Genomic DNA, 24,679 nt, shown 5'->3' on the forward strand with positions numbered 1-24,679 from the left:
TTCAGTGCTAAAACCAGAACAAGAGGAAAATTTAAAACAGTAAGATACTGCATAATGGGGTACTGGAATTTTTTAGAAATATTTTTAAATTTTTATTTATTTTTGACAGAGAGCACCCATGTGAGTGGGAAAGGGGCAGAGAGAGGGGGACAGAGAATCCGAAGCAGTCTCCACGCTGTCAGTGCAAAGCCTCGCGTGGGGCTTGAACCCATAAATCATGAGATCATGACCTGAGCCAAAGTCAGATGCTCAACTGACTGAGCCACCCAAGCATTCCTGGAGTACTAGAATTTTAAAAATATGGGTCTCTAATGTCATTTTTTGGTCTCCAATTATTGAGAATAAGGCAATTTAATATTTCATCTAAAAAGTGAGAATATTAGTATCTATTTTATATCTTTTTAAAATTTGAGTATAATAGACAATGAAACACAGTGCTACATTAGTTTCAGGTGCTTATATCTTTTTTTAATAAGGTATAAAATATATCTTATATTTTTTTAAGGAAAATGGAGATTTCAACTATAAACTTTTTACAGAGGATATCCATACCTCTGGCCTCTTTTAACTGATACAATCTTTATATCAAAAAGTGAGGGGTGCCTGGATGGCTCAGTCTGTTGAGTGACCAACTCTTGCATTCAGCTCAGGTTCTGGTCCCAGCATCATGAAATTGAGCCCCAAATCCTGCTCCGTGCTGGGGGTGTTACCTGCTTGGGATTTTCTGTCTCTTTCTCTCTCTCTCTCCCCTTCTGCCCCTCTCCCCTGCTCCCACGCTCTCTCTCTCTCTAAATTAAAAAAAAAAAAAAGATTTTTTTAAGTGAAATTGGAGGTTCCCAGTGATTTATTGAGAATAAAATAACTCCGGGGACACATGGGTGGCTCAGCCACTTAAGCAGCCAACTTCAGCTCAGGTCGTGATCTCATGGTCTGTGAGTTCGAGTCCCACGGCCGGCTCTGTGCTGACAGCTCAGAGTCTGGAGCCTGCTCTGAATTCTGTGTCTCCTCTCTCTCTGCCCCTCCCCTGCTTGCACTCTGTCTCTCAAAAATAATAAACATTAAAAAAATTTTTTTTAAATAAGATAACTCTAGGCAGATTTAAAAATTTTTGTGGGGTATGCGATGGAGATCTAACCACGTTTTCTTCTATATGGGAGATGAGTTTTGCCAAGATCATTCATTAAACTATTCTTTTCTCAGTGAACTGAAATGACACACTTATGAACTTGGATCTAAGGCTGAACTTTCTCTTTAAATTTTTATTTAATGTTTATTTATTTTTGAGAGAGAGAGGAGGGGGGATGCAGACAAGGAGACAGAATCTGAAGCAGGCTCCACATTGTTAGTGCAAACCCTGACGTAGGACCTGAACTCACTAACTGTGAGATCATGACCTGAGCCAAAATCTGACGCTCAACAGACTGAGCCACCAAAGTGCCCCTAAGGCTGAACTTTGTAATGAGTTCTCTGACCATCCTAGTTATGTGTCATTGTCATATTGTTTTGTTCATAGCAGCTTTATAGTAGATTTTTATGTCTGGGACACATTTTACCAACTTTAAAAATCTTTCATGGCAATTCTAATGTGTTTATTTTCCACATGAATATGTGTGTGTGTGTGTATATACATACACATATATACTTTTTTAGCTCTAAGAAAATCCTATTGTCATCTTCCCATCCAGAACATAGTATGTCTTTACATTGATTCATGTTTTGTTTATGTACTTTATTTTTTTTAATTTTTATATATAATTGTCAAATTGGTTTCCTTACAACATCCAGTGCTCATCCCAATAGGTGCCCTCCTCAATGCCCATCACTCACTTTCCCCTTCCCCACCCCCATCAACCTTCATTGTTCATGTACTATAATACAATGTCATGATTTTTCTCTATAGGTTCTTTCCTGTTCAAGTCATACCTGAGTATGTTTAAACTCATGGTCCAATTCACTGACATTATCTGAATGTAACTCTTCCAAGGCATATACTAAATCTGCACTGCCCAACATAATAGCCACCAGCCACATGTGGCTATCTAAATTTAAATTAGTTAAGATTAAATAAAATTTAAAATTCAGTTCCAGTTTTAGTTATTACTATGTTTTCTTTGAAAATTTATACCTAGCTACTTTCTCAATTTATTCTCATTAATTCTTATTATTTATAATAGAGTATCATTGATTTTCCAGGTATATAATCAAATTATCTGCAGGTATTTAGGAAGGTATTTGGACAACTTTGAGGTGTGGGAGGAGAACTGCTTATATAATTTAGAAAACTTGAAAGCCATTAGTGATGGGCCTGGCTACATAGGACTTTAAGATTTTTACATACTAATAATAGCAGCTAGCATACCCTGAGCATTGTTTTTAAGAAGTTTACACATTGAAAATGCTCAGAATATGCTAGCTCAAAGTTGGTTCTATTAATTTTGGCAACTATAAGGGTCAGCTAGCAGTCTTTGTCGTTGGTACTTTGGGAGTTTTCAGTCAAGAAAGCAGGAGTTGGGATTGAAACCAAGCAAAGACAGAATATAGGAGAAGTAAGAACAGCCAGAGAAAGGAGAGGGAGCCCTCAATTCCCTGGACAGGGAACGTAATAAAGACCATAGTTTGGGTAATTATGGCTTTTGATGGCTAAAGAGAAAAACAAATAGTATAGCAGGCAGTAGGATCAGAAATTAACCAAATATATCAGCAAGCTCCATTTTAAGAAGCACAGTTGAAGAGAGAGAAAAGATAAAATCTCCCCTTTTAAACTTGATATAATGACACCAGTTTACCTTAGCTTTATGGGGGCAACTGTGTGTGGTTGTAGGTCAGCAAGGGGGTAGAAAGACCATTGAAGTGATCAAACAGCTATTATCTTGAATTTAGGTGCAGACTTCCTACAAGCTATATCGTGTCTTAATTGATGTAATACAATTTGATACCACCATCCATCCTGATGAATGCTTTTTGGCCTGCCTGGGGCCCTAGGACATTTCATTAATCATGCCAGACAATCCAATGCAGTGTTTTAAACCAGTTTTCACTGTCCTGCTAAGTGTCCTGTCAATAAACTAGTAACAGAAGCGTGATATGACTACAGTGAACATCAATCGATTTAATAAATCCCTGATTTCCTCATTATTCCATCCTGTAATACCTAGAAAATTTGACACCTAGCATCAAAATATGTGAACAGTCCTGAAATGTCTGCATTTTAGGGGAAAAAAATCACCTACCTTTCTTTAAGTTGTGTTGGTGTCCTGCAGATAACAGTCCCCTCCACCAGGGGTCTCTAGCTCACTGACATTATATGAATCTAACTCTTCTCTGGGATATACTAAATCTGTGCTAATACGATACGATACGATACGATACGATACGATACGATACGATACGATACGATACGATACGATACAATAGCCACCAGCCATATGCGGCTATCTAAATTTAAATTAGTTAAGAAGATATAAAATTTAAAATTCAGTTCCACAGTTATACTAACCAAATTTTAAGTGCTCAATAGCCATATGGCTAGTGGTTCCCCCAGTGGACAGTTTAGATATCTAACGTATCAGAAAATTCTAGTGGACAGTGCTTTACTAAGTCCTGTAAGTTTAAATCATCAGTGTAGAAATACTAGTTCAGGATCACACTACTGAAAGGCAAAGGGGCAGCACCTCTCCTGGTGGTCCCAGCTAAGTCTTGAGTAGTATGTTTGAATCCTCCTTTGTCTAGGTGGTGTCCTGGGTGGGTGATGAAAACATTCTTTGTGATTACATTCAACTAACTCTCCCCTCAAAGCCAGCATATTATATCATTTTAAAAGTCCGTAGATATCATTTTTTTTTCTCTTATTGAGAAAATCAGGACTAGAAAATGGTAAGAAAGAGATGTGGTTTAAAAAAAAAATCAGAGGTTGCCTGGGTGGCTCAGCTGGTTAAGTGTCTGACTCTTGGTTTTGGCTCAGGTCATGATCTCACAGTTAATGGGTTCAAGCCCTGCATGGGGCTCCACACTGCCCATGCTGTGCATAGCCTGCTTGGGATTCTCTCCCTCCCCTCTCTCGCTGACCCTCCACTGTTGACACTCTCTCTTTCTTTCAAAATAAATAAATAAACTTGAAGGCCTGAAGTTTAATCCCCAATTCTGCCCCTAATAAGCCGAGAGACCTAGACAGAGTTGATGAACTTCTCTGGGTCTGCATTTGCTCCTGGATAAAATGAGTGGGATAACCAGATGGATGTTCCTAAGATCTAAGATACTGAAAGTGCAGCAGAACTATAATGTGTACTCCTGATAAGTAAAATGAATCTCTGACCCATACAAGATGTTCCAGTAGGCCTAGAATGTGTGAGTAGTTTCTGCCTTGCATCACAGAGAAGCTTTAAAGTTACAGAATGGTGTGGCTTCAGAACCATTTTGGTAAATAGAATTAACCATTTGTTTAGACTATATGAGAGCATAATTGCTATTTGTAGCATAAATATTTATTTCTGGTATAAATATCATTTTCCATCTTAAGATGAGATTGTGACCTTAAGAGATAATACTAATTCCATCCTTTGTTGCTAATGTATCACAACTAATACATCACTTAAGTGAGAATATTTCAAAGTAACACTGTGGCCTTATTCTAGGGATCTCGATTATAGCCTTAATCTAATCTTGTGTCATTAAAAACAAAAACAAAAATGCCCTAGATGGCTCCCTGAATCATTCCTCTCTGTAAGATACCACAGACATGGGCTATATTCTCTGTTCTACACACACACATTTTAAATAAGTGGTTTAAAATATATTTATTTTTTTAAGTTTATTTCATTTATTTTGAGAGAGAGAGAGCATGCTCATGCAAGCAGGGAAGAGGTAGAGAGAGAGGGAGAGAGAGAGAATCCCAAGCAGGCTCTGAGATGTCAGCACAGAGCCTGACATGGGGCTTCATCTCACGAACTGTGAGATCATGACCTGAGCTGAAATCACCAGTCGGATGTTCAACTGACTGAGCCACCAGGGTGCCCCCCAATTTTTTTTTTATTTTAAAGAAAGAGATGAGCTTCTTTTCAGGTTTAATGTTCCCACTTCTCTCAAACTCTAGATGAAAATAGTGTTTGTGCCTGGGATTTCTCTTGCAGGTAGCGATTCATTCTTCAATGAGTGGACCAGATCCATACCCAGTTACCTGTAGTTCATTGTTTATCATGTCTATAATCCATAGTGGGCTGAATATGAGGAATATAAATGATGAGATGAGATTGAAGGAGAGAAAATTATGGGTAGGAGGAAGCAAATGATTAAGATGGAAATGGTGGTCAGGAGCCTCGGTTGTTCCCCCCAGGTGCTTTGTTGACAGACAAAAAAAACCCCAACTTTTCTATCAAACTCCACCTGAATTCTTTCAACTACAATGATGCAAAGAAAATGCACGCTAATTATGAGCAGGAACATTATCTATTAATATGTTAATGAAGCAGGTTTGCTAATGGTAAAAGACTTGAATTTTAATAAAATTTTAAGAGCTTCTTGATTACGTGTTTGTTAGTCGATATGATCATTTAAAATTATCTCTAGGTGGCTTTACATGGAATAAAACCTACATTAGAACTGTATTCTAAACAGGCCTTAATGAAGCAGGTGAGGATACCATCTGTGACATAAACACTGTCAGCCAGAAATTCACTTCAAAAGAAATGTAAACTAGTTAACAGGAAACATGTTATCATATCTGCCAGTAACAGCTTTCAATGTAGGTAATTTATTTATGCATTTACTTGCTAATTTTTTCAAACATATTTGCTTATGAAAATAATGTTCGATTGAATTAATGGATATGACCTTTTAATATTGGGATTTTTTCATTAAGAAAAAAACAAAAAAAAATCCTCTAGTGTCCTGTTTCAACAACATCACATACATAGATACAAATAGTTTTATCTGCCTAAACCAATGCAGTTTGAGAAAAGATGGAGAGTCACCAAAAACCCCAAAGTCAAATCAGAATTAGCATAGATGCTAGCTCCTATGAACGGGAGAAATTGTGTTACCTGTTCTCCCAGGTTCTCTACTGGTAATCCCTCTCTGTCTAGAAGGTAGGTGAAGTCGTTTGGCTTCAGCCTTCATTTTGCACATTCGAATCTGCACAAGGTCCTGATTAGTGTTTGAACCTGGATTACAACCCAGGGCTTGTGAAGACAGGGCAGTTGCTGAGGAGGCTGAATGAAGCCCCAGGGGTAGAACAGGGTGAGGTCGGCCTTGGAGTCTCTGAGGGGTGTGTGCAGTGGGCTTTGTTGTATCACGGAGGGTGGGGAATGGGGTCCAGGTGTTGTGGGCCTGTGTCTTCTCCATTACATATGAGGCAGTGATATAGGTGTTAGTGAGGGAAAGTGAAAGTTAATCCTGGAAACCAAGGAAGGGTGACTAAGACCCTGGTCTCAGATACATGAAGTGCCCATATGTTACTGGGCCAAGAAGGAAAGCAAGCGGAGCAGGTAGGGGATGGGGTGAGGAAGAGCAGGTATCACTCACTCTCGCCTCGTCACTCAGAGCTTTGAAGAGAGGCTTCGAGGAGAGGTTATGACAGGAAATCACTTTAGAAGGAGCGGCCCCATCTGAGAAACCAGAGGTGCTTCTTCCTGAGAATTCCTTCAGTAAAGGTGAGGATGATTCACCAGTTTCTCTTAATTTTATGTCATGGCATCAATAAAACATACTTCTATGGTAGTCATTAGAAATTGCTAATACTCTCTTTCATTCTTTAGTGTTATTAATGAGGTTTTTTTTTTAGGTCTTTTTTTTAAGGTTGTTAAGAAACAATTCAAGAAAATAATTGGCCATTTAAATGGCTTCTAATTGGGCCCTGCGTGAGTTTCTTTGAGGGCATGCTGCCCTCTAGGGGTTGAAGCACACAGCGGATGGGAGGATTTCAGAGGGGTGGGAGCCTTGTCTGAGGGGATGAAGTGCTTTCCAAGACGAGTTTGATTTTTCGTAAAAATGATTCAGTCTTTTTGCATTTCAGCTCTAGAAAAAATTTATTTTATAGAAAGTATCACCTATTCTAAAGGCCCTAAATAAAGCAACATCAGATTCACATACATTCCTGGGATTTTTCCTTTCTTTTTCTTTATTTAAGATTTAGTATTTCAAGATTTAGTATTGTATTTTTAATATTTAGTATTTGGTTGGGTGTTGGGGGGCACAGAGAAAATGTATAGGCATTTTTGAAACCATAATTTTGCCCCAATTCCTAATTATTCAGTGCAAATTCTCCTGCCCTTTATTGGTGGTGACTTTCTGGGGGCCTTTCCATATCCAGCCACATTTAACTCTCAATTTTACAGAGCTGTTAAGAGCCCGAAGTCAATGAAAAGCAGGCCCTCTATCTGAACCCAAGTTTCCTCATTCCAAAATCAATGCACCTTCCTTTCTGCTGCCAGAAAATACAACTGGCTATCACTTTCTTGTAAACAACTTGTTAACTCTTTTCTTTTTGCACAATACTCATGGCTTTAGTTGTTTGTTTGTTTGTTTGTTTGTTTGTTTGTTTGTTTTTAATGACAGGACTTACAGATAGACAAATATATGACAACCATACAATTTGTCATTTGGGGATACATTTATCCAAAACCTCAATTTTGCCTAGAAAGGAAACCAATCATGAAAATTAGTATTGCAGTACAGGCCAAGGCCCAGAAAGAGAAATTCAGGTCTAAGAGATTCAGGGAGTGTCCAGAAAAACTTAGGATAACCATTGAAAATAAAACTGCAGGCACAGGGTAGACTATAAGAAAAAAATGGCAAAAGATAGTTAAATAGTACAATTCTGACAATCTGCAGCTAAAGTGCTTCCTACATCATAGAGGCACAAATCAGAGAATTGTGGAACTTTCTAGGTGAGATCTTTGCCCCCTCCTCAGAGGGTGCTCCCAGCTGGGACACTTCTCTTTCCCCCCCTCCCCACCCCTCCCCATTCTAACAACATCAGCAACAAAAAGGTCAGGAAAGGCCGTAAAACCCTTCTTGTTGCTACAGATGCCGTGTTGGTGGAGAGTTTGTGGAATGGAAAGCCACAGCACGGTGAAGGGGCATTCTCAGAGTAGGAAGTAGCTGCAGCTGGCATTTTACACACAGTGTACCCTATACAGACACACACACACACACACACACACACACACCCCTGCATCAGGAATCTTAGATTTGAAAAGGACATTACCAATTGGTTTTCTAAGCCAACTATCTAAAATGCACAAATCCTTGTCTGAGCTTCCCTAGTCTAATGCTCTCAATTTTAGCAATTTCTTGCTTAAATTACATTCACTTAAATCTGCCTTTATCTTGAAATCCATTAGTCTTAGCTCTGGTTGGTGCTGGTGGATTCAACAGCAAACATTTACAGTAAGATATATCTTTCCTAAAGCCTGGCTCACAATACATAATAACAAAGAAAAACCCTAGGTCCTTCCTATTCCCCAATTCCCACCATCTATTACTAACATATTATACAGAGTACCCACAGACCAGCATGGTTGCTTTTCTGATATTGGTGTTGATGTTATCAGTTATTTTCACTCTTTTTTCAGTTTCTGAAAGCATCTCTTAAAGTGGAAAAAACAATGCTGACATATGTTCAAACGAGCAGTCCAGCTGTAGAGGGTCCCTTTCTTTTGCAAAAGGAACCGCTAGAGGGAGAAAAAAAGTCTGATATTTAATATTTGAAGGTGCCTTGGAAAGTGGTCTGACATATGCTCTTCTCTTCTGAATCAGAGCTTCTTTTAAACAAACTAGGTATAAATCAATCTGCTAGTGTGTGTGTGTGTGTGTGTGTGTGTGTGTGTGTGTGTTAACAGAGAGAGAGAGTGATTTGGGTCTTTATTCCACACTTTCCCTTCTGGCCTAACCTAATACATCTTGCTACAATTTCAGGCCAGTTCCTCTTGTCCAGACCTCAGTCAAAACTGACTATAGCTACTTACCACCTCCACACCCTCCTCCCCAACTCTTCTTCCTTTGTAGGTGTTTGAGTAACTTCTCTTCCCATAGGAAGTTTCCCTTAGCCTTGGAAATTTCACTCTCAAATCTTTCAAAAATTTAATTATCTTTTTCTGGGAAATATGGCTTCAGAAAAATGGAGATGTAATATTCATCACCTTTATCTAATGTTGAAATTAAAGAGAGATATCCCAAAGTTTATAAAGTGTTAGAATTTTTATTGTTTCTTAACACTGGATTTCTTATAGCTCATCTTCTTTTGTCAAGTGTAGTCATCCCTCTCCTCATTTTACATCTTTTTTTAAAGTTTATTTATTTATTTTGAGAGAGAAAGAGTGCAGGAGGGGCAGAGAAAGAAGAGAGACAGAATCCCAAGCAAGCTCCACACTGTCAGCCTGGAGCCCGAGTCGGGGCTCAAACCCATGAACCGTGAGATCATGACCTGAGCCAAAATCAAGAGTCAGTCGCTCAACCAACTCAGCCACACAGGCACCCCTCATTTTAAACCAGTATAAAATCACAGCACTATTACTGATAAGCATATCAACTTGTTTGGGCATTAAAAACTAAAGGGCCCAAAGTAAACTTACTGAGAAGAGATCTCCCAAGAAAATGCTATATCTCCTCTTGCTTGTTCCCCTGGAGATTGGTTTTGTTCTAATTCAGGACCAGGAATGAAGGTTTATGAATTCTCCAACCCAGGCCCAACCCCACTCATCCCAGTGGAAAAAATGTTAGAAGCTTGATGCACTTCTCAAACCAGTGTCTCTGCTGAGGCCCCCCTGGGGACACTCAAACCCAGTTTACCTAGGCCTGGTCTTAGAACTCTGCTGCTTTGTGCATTCAGACACATTGTACATACATTTCTCAAAAGACTCATGTGCCAACCACTGTACTAGGTGCTGATAATACAGAGGTGAACAATTTACGTGGTGCCTGTCTTCAAGGAAGATGGGAGAAGTAAATAGGCGATTATAGAAATGTTGTTAGACTGTGCCGTGGTGGGGAAGCAGTGAGTGCTGTGCAAAGATTGAGGAGGTCCCCTGAAGCTGAGTTGGATTGGGGGACAGTCAGGAAAAACCTCTCTGAGGAGGATATGGTTGAATCAAGGTCTGAAAGATCCTTTGAAGAGGGAATACTCATGAAGAACTAGAAAGAGTTTGATGTCTTTTTTTTAAAAATGTTTTAATGTTTATTTATTATTTTTGAGAGATAGAGACAGAGCATGAGTTGGGGAGGGGCAGAGAGAGTGACAGAGAAGAAGACACAGAATCTGAAACAGGCTCCAGGCTCTGGGCTGTCAACACAGAGCCCGGCACAGGGCTTAAGCTTGGGAACTGTGAGATCATGACCTAGGTCAAAGTGGACACTCAACTGACTGAGCCACCCAGGTGCCCCAAAAGAGTATGATGTCTTTAAAGAACTAGGGGAGGTTCAGTATAACTGACTATACCATGTGTGGAGAGGGGAGATTTGGTGAGTGTAGGGCATTGAGGGGGAAGAGTGGTTTATGGCAAGAAATGAGACTAAATTATATTTCATGTAAGGAAGTTTGAGAGTGATTCTATGTAGCGAGTAGCCACTATAGGGTGTTAAGCAGATAAGCAATGTGATCAGACATGTATCAATTAAACATCAGTGGAGTATAGCGTGGAGAAGAAAAGTAAAAATAGAAGCAAGGAGGAGACTGCAATAACCCAGCTGAGAGAAGACAGTGGCCCATATACTGCAATGAATCTGGTGCCCTGCCTCTGGGCCTATGACTGAACCAGGGTCTCTAGAAATCATTATGTCTTCCCTCTCTCATTCCCTGAAGAAGATAAGTCTTTGTAGGGTGGATCAATTTGTTATTGTTGTGTATTAATGTTTCTTATGATATGTATTTTATGATGTTTTGACATGTTGTGTCCTTGTGGACAGGGGAGGGACTGCCCTTCCCAGGTTTAGCTAATTCCTAAAGATAGCAACTTGCCTTTCATATGCATACCTATTGTATGCAAACTAACAAATCCAGAGACTGTACTCAAAAACCACCCCATCTTTCTCACTTTTATATTCCAGGAGGCAATATTCCTTTGCCCTAACTACCCCAGGGCTAGGTACTGGACACCTAGGGACCACCCCTATAGACTAGGGCCCACTGAAACAATTCAAACTATGCAGCCCTATGCCTGATCAGCTGTTTACCCTGCCTTACTCATTCCTTCCCACACAAACCATAAATAAAGGCTTTTGCCCATATTTCCCCTCGCTCCTTCTGCCTCCTATCTGACCCTGTGCTTCCCCATGTTGCCCTGTGTGGTGTGGAATATCTCTCTCCTCTTCAAACAGTGAGTAACAAACCACCTTTTCAATGGCAATTGTCTCCTGTTCTGTTGTCTTCACCATTCCTGAATAAAAATCAAATCCTGGGTATGTTTTAAAACAAGTTGTATTTCACCTAGATGAGCTTCATGCTGTCTAAGAAAGTCTTGAGAATCCATGACTAGTTTTCTTTAGACCTAAAGTGCTATAGTTTTATTCAGTGCTCTTAACATGCCACCCTACTTACATCATCTATCATAGTTTTATCAGTTCTGGAGGGGACTTAGTGGTCTTTTGTGCATCTTAAATTTTTTTTTAACATTTATTCATTTTTGAGAGTGAGAGAGACAGAGCGTGAGTGGGGGAGGGGCAGAGAGAGTGGTAGACACAGAATCAGAAACAGGCTCCAGGCTTTGAGCTGTCAGCACAGAGCCCAACGCGGGCTCAAACTCACAGACCAGGACATCATGACCTGAGCTGATGTCGGATGCTTAACCGACTGAGCCACCCAGGTGCCCTTGTGCATCTTACATATAGGTAGTATTAGATTTAACAATTTGGAGATCATTAGTGGCCTTGATGCAAAGAGTGTCAGCAGAATGCTGGAGCAAATGCTGATTAGAATAAGTTTAAAGGAGAGTATATCCTTTGACTATGAAAGAATTAGCAGCAATAGGAATTACCCTTCAACTACAAATAACTAAATGCATGATAAAATAGATGAAACAATGGTTTTCAGACATTGGACAAAAGATAGCACAGGACTCTGGTCACTGAGAGAAGGGAGATGAGATGAGCTTTATGATCTCCCAGCTTATTGTTCATAGCCAGTTTTCAGGTCATACTCTAGGGAGGGGGAGCCCAAAGAGCCTAACACTCCTACTGAATTGAAGAGATTAAGATCAAAATTCAGGGATATCAAGATAGCTAGGATTTTTAAGGCAACATACTGAAAAGGAGGTGCTTCACAGAGAAAAGCCCTGAAGATATCCACAGGAACCCTCTAGAGTCTTTGGCTAATATTGATCTGCACTTAAATGAAACTCCCCAAGGCCAGGGAAAAGAGCCAGAACAATTTCTGGAGATTGCATAGTGTTGGAAGGCATTCATGTTCCCACCAATCAAAATGAGGAGATCCCATAATACATTGGTTGGAGTCCTCAGAAGGGTCTTGGCTTAGTGATAGAACTAAATTAGTCCAGAATAAAGCCTGTTCTGGACCCACTCTAAGAAAGCTTAAAATCAAACCTTTTTCAAAAGGATCAAAATTATCCACAAGTACCTTAATTGGATGCCAGAAAAAATTCAACAATCTTTAATGGAATACAATACAGTACAGTAATAAGTAAAGCAAAATTCACAACTCTTCATCCAATAAAAATTACCAGGCCTTCAGAGGCACCTGGGTGGCTCAGTCAGTTAAGTGTCTGACTCTGGATTTCAGCTCAGGTCATGATCTCACAGTTTGAGGAATTGAGACCTGTTGCACTTTTAGTGCAGAGCCCGCTTGCGGTTCTCTCTCCCTCTCTTTGCCCCTCTGCTGCTCTCTCTCTCTCTCAAAATAAATAAATAAACTTTTAAAAAATTACCAGCCCTTCAAAGAATCAGTAAAATTTGATGTACAATCAGATTAAAAAACAATCAATAGAAATAGAACCAAAAATGACAGGGATCATGGAATTCATAAATAAGGACCTTAAAACAAGTACTATAAATCTTATAAACATGATCAAGGATGTCAAGAGAAATGTAAACTTAATTAGGAGAGATATGCAAGATATATATATATATTTAAAAACCAAATATAATTTCTAGAAATAAAAAAAAATACAGTACTGGAAAGATAAGTGAATTTTAAGACACTGTAAAAGAAAGTAAACTTGAAGCACAGAGGGAAAAAAACCCCACAACCTCAATGAATTGTGGGGCTAATAAAAGTGTCTAATATATGTATAATTGGAGTCCCAGTGGAGAGGAGACTTGGGGAAGAGAAGAGGACATAAAATATAACTGAAGAAATAATGACCAGAAAAAAATCCAAATTTCTTGAAAGTGACAAACCCATAGACATAAAAAGATCAAGAAACCCCAAACAGGGGCGCCTGGGTGGCTCAGTCGGTTGAGCGTCCGACTTCGGCTCAGGTCATGATCTTGCCACTTGTGAGTTCGAGCCCCGCATAGGGCTCTGTGCTGACGGCTCAGGGCCTGGAGCCTCTTCAGGTTCTCTGTCTTTCTCTCTCTGCCCCTCCCTCACTCACACTCTGTCTCTCTCTCTCAAAAATAAACATTAAAAAAAATTAAAAAAAAAAAAAAAGAAACCCCAAACAGAATAAACATAAATTAAACTGCTTTCAGGTATATCATAATCAATTGTTGAAATCCAGTGAAAACAGGAAAAATCTTTAAAGCAGCCCAGGGAAACAAGACAAGAACGACAGCCAACTTCACACCAGAAGACAACAGCACAGTATCTTTGAAGTGCTATAAGAAACAAAATCACGTCAATCCAGAATCCTATGCCCAGTGAAAATATTTTTCAAAAATAAAAGCAAAATAAAAACATTCTAAGACTGCTCTTACTTCCTGACTCTACCACTGTGATGAATGCAGTTGACTCTGTTCCTCAGCAGGTTTTCTCACAAGACTTTCAGGATCGAGCAATTCTTGGCCAAGAAACAAAAGCAGAATCATCCCATTCCCTAATTTGGATGGATTTGGATGAAAACTGGTAACAAAATCAGGTACAACTCCAAGAGGAAACACTGGAGAAGAACCAAGCTGGGTCTCTGAGGAATAGCACATGAGATGGCCTACATATTGTATCTGTATTATAATCAGTAGTGTCTTATCATATCAAGCTGAAAACATCACCACTATCTGAACAGTCAGATGTATTTTATTGGGAAAATGATTTTTCTCCGTGTTTCTATGCTTCTTTACTGTTAGATTGGTTCAGTAATAACTATGTGAGATCTTCTGTTTGAAAAAAAAATTTAAGGCCAACAAAAGCTAAGATTGTTTATTGCCAGTAGCCCTATGCAGAAAGATATAATAAAGGATTCTTGGATGTACACAGAGAAAGAAGAATGCCAGAAATGGTAAATATGTGCATAAATACAGAAGTGTTTTCTTATTAAAAAATTCTTTAAAATATAATTCTTTAAAGCAAATCTACCAACAATGTATTACAGGCATACAGAAGCAAAGTATATGAGAACGACAGTACAAAGGAAGAGGGGAATTTGGAAATATACCATTGTAAGGTTCTTAAATTATATGTGATATGGTATAATATTTTTCAAAAGTAAACTGTGATATATTAAAGATGTATACTGGACTCCCTAGAACAACCATTAATCGAAAAAACCAAAACAAGTATAATTTGTAAACCAATAGTGGAGATAAAATGGAATCATTAAAAAAAAGGCAGGATAAAAGGTGTGTGGAAACATTTTGCAGATGATGGAAATGTTCTATAACTTATTGTGGTGGTTGTTATATGATGTTTACATTTTTCAAAACCCAACAAATTGGTGAATTTTATTGTATGTAAATTATACCTCAATGAAGATAATAACAAGAGAGAATGGAAGGAGAGAAATTGACAACTGTGAATACAGACAAGTATTTAAAGAGTTTTGCTAAAAGGGGATACTTGTTGGCAAGGGAAGGGTCAAGAGAAAATACTTTTATTTTTAAAATGGAGAGACAGCAGTATGTTTGTATGCTGATGGGAATGATGCAGTAGAGAGAAAATGATAATGTAGAAGCAAGAGAGCAAATTGCTGGAGTGATATCCTTGAGGTAGACCATTCATCTATGGTAACAGTTGGGAGGACAGAATATAAGAGCAGTTAAGACAGTGTTGTGTGGTAGAACTCTATGGATTCTCTCCCTTCTGGTTACTTCAGTTTTGGTGAAATAGGAACCTGAGTTTAAGACTGGGGAGCGGGGGAGGCGGGGGAGAGGTGGGAAGTTGATGAGAAACAAAATAGTATGAAACAGGCAAGGAGGATAATGGGAGGATGACTGGTCTAGAGATATCTAGCATGCTGGCCTGGAAACATTAAGGACTCATTTGAAGTTGGTGGCCATAAATTTATTATTTTTGTTTTGTTTTGTTTTAAATTAATTTTTTAAATTTCAAGTTAACATACAGTGGTTTTAGGAGTAGAACCCAGTGATTCATCACTTCCATACAACACCCAGTGCTCATCTTAACAAGTGACCTCTTTAATGCCCATCACCCATTTAGCCCATCCCCTCACCCAACACACCTCCATCAACCCTCAGTTTGTTCTCTGTATTTAAGAGTCTCTTATGGTTTGCCTGTCTCTCTCTTTTTTATCTTATTTTCCTTCCCTTCCCCTATGTTCATCTGTTGTGTTTCTCAAATTCCACATGAGTGAAATCATATATTTCTCTGCCTGACTTATTTCTCTTAGCATAATACACTCTAGTTCCATCCACATTGCTTCAAATGGCAAGATTTCATTCTTTTTGATTGGCCATAAATTTAAAGTGAGACCAGTCGATATGATTCTGTGTTCTTCTCTGGCCATATTGTGATGGCCACAGGTGCAGAGTAGATGGAGAGTTGGATTCTACAGGAGTTACAGATTTTGCCTTGAGTACAATGAAGTGAGAGGGGTCAGAAGGTTGAGGATATGTTCAAATGATAATGTTTGTTGAGGAATTTGAGTTGGATAAGGAGGAAAATGAGGGCATCAAAGGATTGGGGGATACTGAAGGGTGGGAGAACCAATGGATTGGAATCAGAAGACTTAAAGATGTACATACCACTTCAGTCAGCAATCCGTATTTAGGAACTTATCCTTAGCAAATATTGATACAGATGCACCATACCTATAAGAATGTTCATTTCAGCATGTAACAGTAAAAATTATATTATATAATACAATTATACAAGTATTTATCAGTTGAGAGCTGATTGAATAAATCTTGGTCCTAAATTAAAAGCAGGTTTTGTGTGGTTGTGTGATTATCTGTCAGGTAATATACAAGGCTATGCTGTGGATTTAGCTGGAAACTGGATCAATGAATTTATTTCCTGGCATTCCAAATTACTGTTGCTTGTCCTTCCATTGCTCTAATACCCATATTATTTTATAACTAGACTTTCTAGAATAATAAGGAATAAAGTAAATGAGAATGCAATTAGTCCTCGCAATGGTTTTTATCACCTACAGATTAGTCATAGAAGAGTGGCCTCCACGGAAATAGCCCTCAAATTGAGCAGGTAAACACAGTGTCCTTTCTCAGTCCTGATGATCATTGCTCATGGTGTGTTCTGGTGCCCTCCTACTTGACTGTAAAGTTGGGTGTTGACCACTCTCCCGAAGGTCACCGAGAGCCTACGGTTTGGGGTTTTCAAACAAACGGGAAAATACCTAGCTCCTCTTCTGGAGTCTATAGCAAAGAACATATAGTATGTATAGCATATATTTTATAGTATGAAATGTCACACTGTGATATTTCTTCTTCTGGAAATGTAAAGGAATAATAACAAATAATAATTGTAAGCATATATAATGTTTGGTCATAAATTAGACATGTGTGAATCACAAATGTGGTAGATTGTTTCACTATTAAAAAATATCCATTGTCCCTCTCTCCCTGTTGATAGTTATTTAAATGTGAGAAATGATATATGCCCTTTTCCATCAGAAGCTTTAACAGCCATTGTATGATTCTGCCATGTTCTCTTTCTCCTCTGAAATGTCCTATATGGGAGATTATTCCTTTTGCCTAAGTCTGAATGAAAACAAAACAGTGAAGGGCTGTAGGGACATGTAACGTAAAAAAGAAACAATAGTTTGTAATTAAGCTACTGAGGTTTTGGGGTTATATGTTCATAAAACTTAGTCCAAGCTGACTTCTATGATAAACTAAACAAACCAAACATTACACTGGATGTATGTAAAAGCCTTAAGTGCATTCTGCAGAACGGAATAAGGACTACATTTATTCAGTGCCAACTATCATACACTATCCATGCATTCAATACTCATATTAACCATATGTGATACATGGTGTTATCTCTAGATGAAGATTGAAGGGAACAAAGCTAGTAGTAATTTCACACAGTTAGTATGACAGCCAACATTCAATTGTTTCTTTCCAAATCAAAGCTCAATCAATTCCCAAGTCCACATTCTTTGCACTCTTTCATACTGCCTTCTGAGTAAAGGAATTCTGAGTTTAGTTGCAGCTTTAGATAGTATGGACCTAGGTGAATTCTTTACTTGTATTCCAACTAGTGAGGGAAAAATTTGTAGACAAGGTAGGAGTTCTACAATTGGAGTCATGTGCAGAAAGAAAAAGAGCTAGACTTGTAGTGTAGGGCATTTCTCAGCAAAACACAGGCTAAAACCAAGTTCCAAGGCAGGAGTATGATGGCTGGATGATGAAGCACAATAGACTTTGAGATGGTCTGCAGATTCCAAGCTTTAGCGTGTGAGAGTTGTGGCAGGTGAGGCAGTCTTGCTGAAGACCCCCTAGAAATAGAATGAAGGGAAGTCCTGAAGAGTCATGGGGTTATGGGAAGGTAGAACCTTGTTAAAGCGACCATAGATAGCTATGTTCATAGGATTAAGGGTCAACTTAAAGAGAATTAATTTGGATTTTGGGGGTAAATATTTTGGCCCTGGTCTTTCTTACATGCAATGATGATCTATTACCACATTTGTGCAGAACTATGGAGGTATTAGCTGCTAGGAAGTTAGAGTAATCAACCTTCTTTGGATCCCAAATCCCCACACTTATATTCCTATGCTTACACAAGTTTCTTAGCCTCCCTCTGCTGTCTACAGATTAGCTGGTGGAGGCATCACATAGTGGCAATGATGGGAGAAAGCTCATGTTAAATAGTCTGCAAAGGTGCCTTTTCAGAGGGCCTGAAGGCAACTAAACATTCTAACATCAATTTAGAATAAATCATTCCTTTGCCTTCTAAGGCTTCACAGACATGGGTTTTGGGTAGTGAGCTTTCTGAAGCCTTTGACTGACTGGAAGCTGGTGAATTACAGCTTCCCTGGAAACCTTATTGCCCTGTTTGAACTCATGCCAAGTTTGAAACAAACAGCCAGATTCTTCTGTCCAAGTCCTTTTGTCCTGCTTCATAGTCTGGTTTTTACCTTGCTAATGGCAGAAATGGCTGTGATTCCCAATGCATGACTCTTGATAGGGGGAACAGTCTGAGGCTGCAGAGAAGAAGGAACTGAAGGATAAAGGGGAATTGTTCTTTCCAAACATATATCATCTCTATCATTTCTCTTTGTGGTTATAATCTGCAGTGACACAAATGAGATTTTCCCCCTGTACTTTTAATAGCTTACTTGAGTCTCCTACTCATTACACTATTGTATTAACAAGAACTCAAGTGTCATATGAAAATAGCTACATTTAAAATCATAGCTTATTTATACATTTCTGTATTTTTCATATTATCTTACAAAGAAAATATGTTAGTTCTGGAGTGAGAAAACCAGTATCCATTCTAAGTAGGTCTGACAAGTGAGGTTATAAATTAGAGTTTTTCTTTCTCATTAAAAGAACTGAACATTCCCCAAATCTGCTTCATCTCCACTTACATATGTATCACATGCATGTATAAAATATTGACAAACTTAAAGTTTAAAGGTTAGCAGGACAGTCGTGGAATTAGGTTGTTCAGTTGGTCGGCATACCTAACGTATTTGAGGGCACGTTCACGTTCCTCTCAATCAGTGACAAGTTAGGTGAAGAAAGAGAACATTCTTGTCATGTTTCCCGGACAACAAAATTCTGGGAGCTCTATTTTATTCAGTTAGTCCCCTCTGGCCCCATACACCAAAATGGATAAAATGATTACCTTAAGATAATGTTTCATCTACAAATACAGAAAATAAGAAAATTCTACCCTATCTCTACATTTTGGCTCAAAAATGTAGCATTTCCTGTAGTGAATCAGGAGCACCATTGACTGAGTCCATCAGTGTGATTAGGCAGTAAAAAGAGTTTCCCAGAAAGGCAGTTACTTCTTTACTCCCCACACCAGGTTTCTTTTGTCATTTCCTGATATGCTGTGTTTCTTGCTCTGTATTTCAATTTTATTGTAAAAAAAGCTCTTGTCATTGCACTAATGCTTTTCTGACAGATTCTGACCCTGACATATGATGATTCAGGTTGCCTCTAGTTGAGAATTTACCTCCCAAGATGTAATGTAAATGTAAGCCAATAACTTCCTTAGGAGGAAGAGCTGATTGCTAAACACATTATCCTTCAAAAAAGCTGGAGGAGGAAGGTGTAACAGACATCTCAGGTGAGAGATTCAAAGACCCTTTTAATGGATTGTTTCGCACTTTTGTCTCCAGTTTAATTTGCAAACAGCCTCCATTACCCTCCTAGTAAATTCTGCCAAGTATGCTATCCAGCCCCTAGGAAAGAAGGAATGGGTGGGGGGCAGTTGGTATTGGAAGGAGAGAAAAGGGACCATCCAATTCAGAGCTTTTAGCTAGGAAACCCATTTGAAAACCTGTTGACTCATAAAAGACCACCCAGTCAGAATGCAGAAGGAAATTAAGCATGACCAAGGTCCCCTCAAATGTTCTTCCCATAACACTACTCACAGAAGCTATATTGAAACTACAGGATCTTTTGAAATTACATGACCTCAATAAGACCTAGAGATTTTTATTGGTCCATAGGGCAGGGTATTGAAAAGAAAATGTGCTTTTACCTCTAAAATACGATGTTACCTTTCTGGATAAACAATAAAAATTTTCCACTGGACATGGTTAGAAAAAATAAGAATCCCTGTGTTTTTGAAATTTGGGGGTACATGTGTGACTATTTAATAGTCTAATTGATTCTTCCTGGTTAAATCACCACTCTATGGATCAGCATTGAAGAGAATGCTGTTTGTTTTGTTATTGAGCATGAATGGTGGGTACAAAGAAGAAAGGGGAATGTCATATACCTTTAGTTATTAATCTGGAGTGGGGGATTAAAGGTGAGTTAACAGATGCAGAATTGGAATTCTAAAAATAATTAAGGAACCATTTAGTAAATCCTTTTCTACATCGTGATTTGGGAAAATGATGAGTGACCTAGAACAATAAAATTTCTCATGCAGATTTTGAAGAGTAAACAATGCAATCACATCCATAGAAATGATCATGCCCTGAGGGAGGGAGAGTACTTTCTCAGCATTTCAAAAAGTCCTCTGACTATTGTTCCTGTTCACAGATAACCTGCTTAGGCTGGTTAACTGAAACATGCAGAACAGATAAACATGGTTAACAAACTATTTACCCATGCTAAGCCAATAATTATCTTGCCTGAACATTTTATTCCTAAGTCTAAAATGCTTTAAAGTAGTAAAGTGTGTGTGTGTGTGTGTGTGTGTGTGTAAGAGACAAGTTAATTGTGTGTGTAAGAGGCAAGAGAATAACAAACATCTAAACACCATTGTTAGAAAGGAAGGTATAGGTTAACCCAGGCTCAAACAACTTCCTTCTACCCATCAGTAGCACATTATCTAAGATTCTAAAGTGCTAAATTGGTCAGATAAGAGACTTGCTAAGATGTAAGATCCTCTGAACAATGAGAAAAGAAAATTGAAGTGAAAATTGCAATCTCCACCCACAAGACACTTAAGTGAGATGAAAAGTGTTTACAGTGGAAGAAAAGAGAGAAAATGTGAAGAGGATGATATTTAATAATAAAGATAACACTGGAGACCCAGAAGGGAGAAAGATGATTGGGGAAAGGGCTAGCAAAGCCAAAGTCATAAAGCTCCACAGAGGTCTGGGCCTGGGGGTTGGGAGAGCTTAGAGGAGCTTATCAGAGTCAGCAGTGACTCTGCCAAACCCTGAGTGGACAATTGGTTTCAAGGAAGCAGCAGCAGCAGCAGATGTTTTTCTGGAAGAAGAATGGTGGAATGATAGTCACAGGAAAATATTGTGACCTGCAACAAGAGCTGTGTTTCACTGACAGCTGGGCGAGAATGCATACAAACGAACACAGGGGAAACACAGAGGCTGTGTGCAAAAGCCGGAGGTTTGGCAGATGAGGAGAGAGGGAGGGAGGAAGGCAAAAACAGACACGGAAAGATGCTGAAGAACACGTCTCTTAGAGAAGCATCTGTAAGGTAATGAGGACTACCCACTGGGAGAAATAAAATATAAAGAATGGGAAATGGGTCTGCCACGTAGTGAAACATGTGGGATCTGAAACTAGAATGCTCTCGTTCAGACCCTCTCTTGTCACTCACTAGCTGTGTAACCCTGGACAGGTTACTTATAACCTATTTGGCCTTTAGTTTCCTCATCTGTAAAGTAGGAATAGCAGTACCATCTCATGGGGTTGTTGTGAAAACTGAATGAGTTTACTGAGTAAAAGAACTTAAAATATTGCCTGGTGTCCGGGAAACATCAATAACATTAGCAACTACCGTGATGTCATGTCAACAGCTTCTGTGCACGGCCCGTGGTAACCATAAGACTAATTTATGATGAGGGCAGCTGGGTGGCTCGGTTGGTTAAGTATCTGACTCTTGATTTCAGCTTCAGGTCATGATTTCACGGTTCTTGAGTTAGAGTCCTGAGTCTGAGCAGAGCCTCCTTGGGATTCTGTCTCCCTTTCTCTCTGCCCCTCCCCTGCCCACACTCTCTCTTTCACAAATAAATAAATAAACATTAAAAAAAAAGACTAGTTTGAGATGGTTGGGTACTTTATATATTGTCACATCAAGATCACAATTGTCCTCCTTAAAGGCAGTTTGCATGGTGGCTAAATGGGAATTAAACTAAGGATGATGGTAACATTTTAGGAAGTTTACAACTGCTTTAGACAAGTCACTTACCCCCAACCATTGAGCCTCAGTTTCTATCTGCAAAATGGGGGTATTAATATATACAATACATAAGGTTTCTGTGAGATCAACGGTGAAAGTGCCTAGAACAATGCCTGGAAGACAGTAAGTTTCAACACAGAGTGTGAATCTGCCTTGTGATGTTGGTGATGGACGACAGGTTTGAAACACTCTCATCTAGGGAGGAAGATCAAAACTGTTCTCACAGCTGCTTGTAGAGAGGCCTTGGGTTTAGCTTCTCTCATCAGAGCTTGGAAGAACTGATCTTTTAGGTCACACAAAAAATTGACATTTACCTTTCTCAGCTTATCTCAGGTGTGAACAGACGACACATGACAGCCTGAATCTCTAAAATGGGTCAGTAGTGATAGGAATACATTTTAAACTCCCCTACAGCTTTTCCTCTCTAAAGGAAAGGGCCTCAAGGAAAAGGAGCAAGAGGAAGCAGGTAAGAGTTTATACACGAAGGCTCCTGATGCTAAGGTCACATAAAATTTCTGTCCTCCTCCTGCCCAGGACACCAGTTGGCTAGCTGGTGGGCATCTGGCTACAGCTTTGACCACCTCACTAGGAAGCAGTTCTTTCTTAGTGGTTAGACCTCTGGATGAATTTGGCTGAGGACATGCTCTTCCAAAGAGCCTCCTGGGAAGAGTGTCTCTCCATAATTCAGATCCCTCAGTATAGATCTCATATTTAACAGGCTCTCTCCACTTTGCACACCCCAAGACCTACTTTCTCTGGAACTCCAGGAAAAGAAAAGGCAAATGGTGATAATTTTCACTTTCTCTCGAAGAATATTCAGGTTTTTGCTATCACCAATAGCAGAAAACAAAGCTACAAATCTTTACCTCTATTCTTGGAGAAAACATCCCTTTCTGGAGGAAGGGCATGGAAGAGCCAAGCACCCAGCCAGCTGACCACAGGGCAAGTCCCAACCCAGGCTGTCTTCAGAAATCCTTTCCTCCTTTTCTTTCCCATCTGCTCTGCCAGGGCTAACTGGGAAGCCCCCAGGGTGGTTTCCAATATATGTCTTACAATGTCCAGGCTCCCTCCCCAGCAATCATTTATTAGAAAGAGGTTTTATGATACAAATTTGATAATCTCCCATGCACACTGGCACTGTTCTAATTGAAGTTGTAAGCCCATAAAATTCAAGCCCTTTGTCTTCCTGAAGGCCACAAGGTTTAAAAAGGTTTAAAAAGATACTATTGTCCTCTCTAACACCCACGACATTGTCACCAGGGACTGATTAAACAGAGTCCTGAATCGAAACAGTGCGGATTTTGTCTAGGTCCTTTTCAGGCCTGACAATGCCCTTTTCAGTTCCCAAGACAAAAGGAGGTTTAAGGATCGAGATTCTTCGTAGATAACCGCATCCATATGGAAGGCAAGGTGGCCAGCAGCTGAGACCCAAACACCCCACTCCCTTCCCCCTCAGTCCTCTCTCACTCTCTTCCCACCCCCCAAAATCCCAGGTGATACCGCTGCCTCAGTCACCCTACCTCCCCCTGGGGGGGACCAGGGTCTCGGACGGGCCCAATGCCTACTCCTCACAGGCCTCATTGAGCCCTTGCTCCCTTCCCTGGATCTGCTGCCTGAACCTGCTCTCCTCAAGCGCATCTCCCGGCAGTGGGCGCCAGGGAGACAGGTCGTCACTTTCCCGAGAGTAACCACTTGCACGGGAGGCCCTGCCGCTCCGGATACCGAGGTGAAGGGCAGTTGCAAACCCGAAGGGTGGAACACTAGATCTCCTAGCCTAGTGTGCATTGGGAGTGCGGGTGAAGCGAGACTCACCAGCAGATCACACACCTACGTTGGCCCACCAGGGCTCTCCAAAGTGATCTTCCCTCAACTGGCAGCCCTGAGGAGGGTCATTCCCCACCACCCTTTGATTTCCTCATTGCCCCACCTCCTCCCCATTCCACTCCTGCCAGGTATGGAGCTAAGAAGAGGCAGGAAGTCACAGATGCCAAGCGAGGCATTCGCAGGCTTAATTGGGGTGTATAAAGTCTCCGGGTGCTCGGGTGCTCTTCGGGCCCCTGTCTTGGGATGCCGCACTCCAGAAAGGGACATCTTGCAACCAGGCCGGCGCTGCTCCAAAGCAGTACACTCTGCCCCCAGCCCAGATGGCGCGTCTCCAGAGAATCCTTATGGAGAAGCTCAGTATGCCCTATCGTGGCCAACCAACCGGGTTGGGCTTTTGGTGTCCGAAACGCCAGCAGCTTCGGGAGCCCAGAGAGGGGCCTCCAAGTCACTTTGGGCCCAGAGCAACCTCCCACAGACAGGGATCCCAGCTGTTTCCTCTGCTCCACAACCACCCCCCCCCTCCTCCACTCTCCTTCCACCCTTCTCCCTAATGATCTTCCTAAAGTTGTGTCGACGTTGGCAGCTGCCCTCCCACCCAACCTGGGACAGGGGGAATATACTGGCGCCCTGCACTCGGGTCTGGAAGCATAGCTTCCACTTATGTTCCCGGCCAGTGCTCAAGGGACCCAACCACACACATTTCACTCTCGAACCACA

General features: G+C 40.1%; 1 pseudogene; it reads left to right on the plus strand.

Annotated features, from left to right (window-relative positions):
* Positions 1–6,430: 6,430 nt before the first annotated feature.
* Positions 6,431–14,510, plus strand: LOC109253284 (60S ribosomal protein L39-like; annotated as a pseudogene).
* Positions 14,511–24,679: the final 10,169 nt, after the last annotated feature.

This window comes from Panthera pardus, unplaced genomic scaffold (genome assembly GCF_024362965.1).
Source record: "Panthera pardus isolate Hobbes unplaced genomic scaffold, ASM2436296v1 HiC_scaffold_24, whole genome shotgun sequence".
Classification (NCBI taxonomy): domain Eukaryota; kingdom Metazoa; phylum Chordata; class Mammalia; order Carnivora; family Felidae; genus Panthera; species Panthera pardus.